We start from the raw sequence: 3879 nt of genomic DNA, 5'->3' as shown, positions 1-3879 counted from the left end.
CGGTATAGATATTTTAACCAAGTACTGGGCTACAGTTGATTGTTTCCAAAAAGTTGTCCGATTCAGACCCGATATGACAGACGAGTGGAAATTTTTCGATAAGGGTTCTCGATCCAAGATTTCTTTGATATCATTTTTGTCGATGACCCGTTTGTTACAAAAAGGTGCAGAGGGATTCTTGATTTATGCAATCGATGTTCTGAAATCTAGTCCCAAATTGGTTGACATACCAGTGGTTAGATAATTTGTTGACGTCTTTTCGGATGAGATTCCTGGATTGCCTCCTACTCGTGAGATCGAATTCAGCATTGAATTGATGTCAGATACTCAACCAATTTCCAAAACTCCTTATCGAATGACACCTGTCAAATTGAAAGAATTGAAAGAACAACTCGAGGATTTGATTGCCAAGGGATACATCAGACCTAGTGTGTCGCCTTGGGGTGCCCCAGTTCTTTTTGTTCGAAAGAAGGATGGTTCTATGCGACTTTGTATCGACTACCGTCAATTGAATCAAGCTATGGTAAAGAACAGGTATCCATTACCTCGAATAGATGATCTTTTTGACCAATTGTAGGGTACATCGGTATATTCGGAGATTGATCTGAGATCGGATATCATCAGCTGAGAGTTCGTGAAGAAGATATGCCTAAGACTGCTTTTAGAACGAGGTATGGCCACTTTGATTTTATAGTCATGCCGTTCGGTTTGACTAACTCTCCAACAATTTTTATGGGTATGATGAACCGAATCTTTCAGAAGTTTTTGGATGAGTTTGTGGTTATCTTCATTGATGATATTCTTATCTATTCGAAGAGTCGTACTGATCATGCAGAGCACTTGAGGACCATTTTGTAGATTTTGCGGGCCGAACAGTTGTTTGCTAAACTGTCGAAGTGCGAGTTCTGGTTGGATCGAGTTGTTTTTCTCGGTCACATTATTTCCGGAGATGGTATTTTTTTTTATCCCAGCAAGATCGAAGCAGTTATGAATTTTCCTAGACCGACATATGTGCCTGAGATTCAAATTTTTATGGCTTTAGAGGGTTAATATCGCAAATTTATCGAGGGATTCTCATCTATTGCGAAGCCGATTACTCAGCTAACTCAAAAGAATGCACCTTTTGTCTGGACCAAAGCTTGTGAGACCAGTTTTGTTGACTTGAAGAAGCAATTGACCAGTGCTCTAGTTCTATCTATTCCTTCAGGTACTGGTGATTTTACATTTTGTTTCGGTGCTTCTCATAGAGGATTGGGATGTGTTCTTATGCAGAGGAAGCATGTGATAGCTTATGCATCGAGGCAGCTGATGCCGCACGAGACTCGATATCCTGTCCAAGATCTTGAGCTTGCAGCGATCGTATTTGCTATGAAGATCTGGCGTCACTATCTTTATGGTGAGACCTTTGAAATCTTTTATGATCACAAAAGCTTGAAGTATTTGTTTTCGCAGTCCGAACTGAGTATGAGACAGAGAAGATGGTTAGATCTGCTGAAAGACTTTGACTGTGAAATCAAGTATTATCCGGGGAAATCAAATGCAGCAGCTGATGCTTTAAGCCAAAATCTTTGCTCTCTATCTTTATCTACTGTTGGTTTTTCTTGGTTGATTGATGATTGTTTTACTTCTGGTTTAGAGTTTGAGACAGATAGGAGGTCTATCAAAGTTTTTGCTATTCAAGCTGAACAAGAGTTGATTGTGAAGATCAAAGAAGGACAGAAATCTGATCCGAGTATTCAGAGTTCGATAGAGAAATTCAGATCAGGACACCAGTTTGAGTTTCAGTTCAATGATGATGCTTTATTTGTGAATAATTGTATTGTTGTGCCCGACGTTTCTGAGTTGATACAGCGAATCTTGTGGGAGGCACATTGAAGTCAATTCAGCATTCATCCAGGTGGTCGAAAGATGTACAACGATTTGAGAAATCAGTTCTGGTGGAAGAAGATGAAGAGCGATGTTACGAGGTATGTATCCCGATGTTTGAACTGTCAACATGTGAAAGTAGAGAAAAAGCGACCCGATGGTCTGTTGCACAGTTTATCTGTTCCTGAATGGAAGTGGGATCATATTTCGATGGATTTCGTCACGAAGCTACCACGATCAGTCCGAGGTTGCGATGCTATTTGGGTAGTGATTTACTGATTGATGAAATCTGCCTGCTTTATCCCGTATAGGATGACGTATCGACATGATTAGATGACCGATATCTATGTCAAAGATGTTGTGAGATTGCATGGTGTTCCAAAGTTTATCGTTTCAGACCAAGATCCTCGGTTTACTTCTCACTTTTGGCACAGTCTTCAAGAGGCACTTGGTACTCGATTGCATCTGAGTACATCATATCAACCTCAAACCAACGGCCAGCCAGAGCGGACGATTTAGACCTTAGAGGATACGTTGCGAGCCGTAGTGCTTGACTTTGGCACTAGTTGGCAGGATTTGTTACCTCTTGTTGAGCTTTCGTACAACAACAGCTATCAGACGAGTATCGGTATAACACCTTTTGAAGCGTTGTATGGAAAGAAATTCAGATCTCCTTTGTACTGGGATAAGATTTATGAGTCACCTGATGTGGGACCAGATATGATTCGAGATATGGCTGAGTAGGTCAAGGTTATTCGATTGAGAATGAAGACGGCTCAGGACAGACAGGCGAAGTATGCGAATGTCAGACGATGACCTCTGTATTTTGATCAGGGAGACCGATTAATTCTGAAGATTTCTCCTTTCAGAGGCACTGTCAGGTTTGGAAAGAGAGGGAATTTGTCTCCGAGATTCATCGGACCGTATGAGATTCTGGAGAAGATAGGCGATCTTGCCTATAGACATGCACTTCCTCTGTCTCTTTTTGGTATTCACGACGTCTTGCATGTCTCTTGTTGGAGAACACGGCGATCAGATCAATTAGGATTGATACCCGGTGCAGCGAAAGTTTAAAATTTTTTTGTATGGAACGATTCCATAATAGGTATCAACCTTACGATTAAATTGTGTGTGTAAAAATTAAATAACAATTATAAAATTTTTACCTTTAATCTCGAATCGAGATTTTGGACACCAACAGATTTCTCTGCTCTCGTTGTATATCCCTGGAACTGATGGACGAACTGTTCTTCAATCAGGTCCACGAACGGATATTTAATCCCTCTGATAGATTGCAATAGAAAATCTATCAGAAGTTTCTACGAAGAGATTAACGAATTTGATCCGTTAAACCAGACTGTAATTCAAAATCACAGGCTGGATTTCTTTTCGAGCAAAGGGAGAGGGGGCGGCCACCTTTTAGAAAATTAACTAGGGTTTTCGAAAGTTCTTGTGACCTGTTGTGTGTAATTTCTGTACTGCAATAACTTATTTATAATGTAGGCCACTAACAGCTTAGGGCCCATTAGTCATAAGTTCAAGCCCGACAAGCAAAGCCCGCATGTTCAGAAATTAATATAAAATTCATCGTGACTCCGATTGATAAACCGATTTCACCAATGTGCACAGAAACCATTTCTGCACCTTTTAAAGTCAAGATAAATTTTTCTGAATCCGAATTCAGTGATTTCCCAAAATGGCCATCCCTATGTCATTTTAGGAAATCTTACTCCTCTACTCTTAAATAAGAAGTCCAACTTCTTCGTTCATTAAATTTAACTCTTTAAATTTAACTATCTCAACGGGGATTAAAAATCCATTACACTGTGTGACCCTCAATGGTTCAGGGATACAGCTAGCCGTGGGCTCACAACTCCTTGTGACTCGGAACAACAATTTCCGACTTGCCCATCCAATCATGGTAAGAGCGTCTAGCAACATCGCCCCATGATTCCCTAGGTATCACTGATAGTGCATACAAGAACCAATAGATTTTGGTTAGCGTACAGTACG

This window comes from Henckelia pumila, chromosome 2, assembly GCF_033568475.1.
Source record: "Henckelia pumila isolate YLH828 chromosome 2, ASM3356847v2, whole genome shotgun sequence".
Taxonomy (NCBI): Eukaryota; Viridiplantae; Streptophyta; class Magnoliopsida; order Lamiales; family Gesneriaceae; genus Henckelia; species Henckelia pumila.
This window is presented reverse-complemented; position numbering follows the sequence as displayed.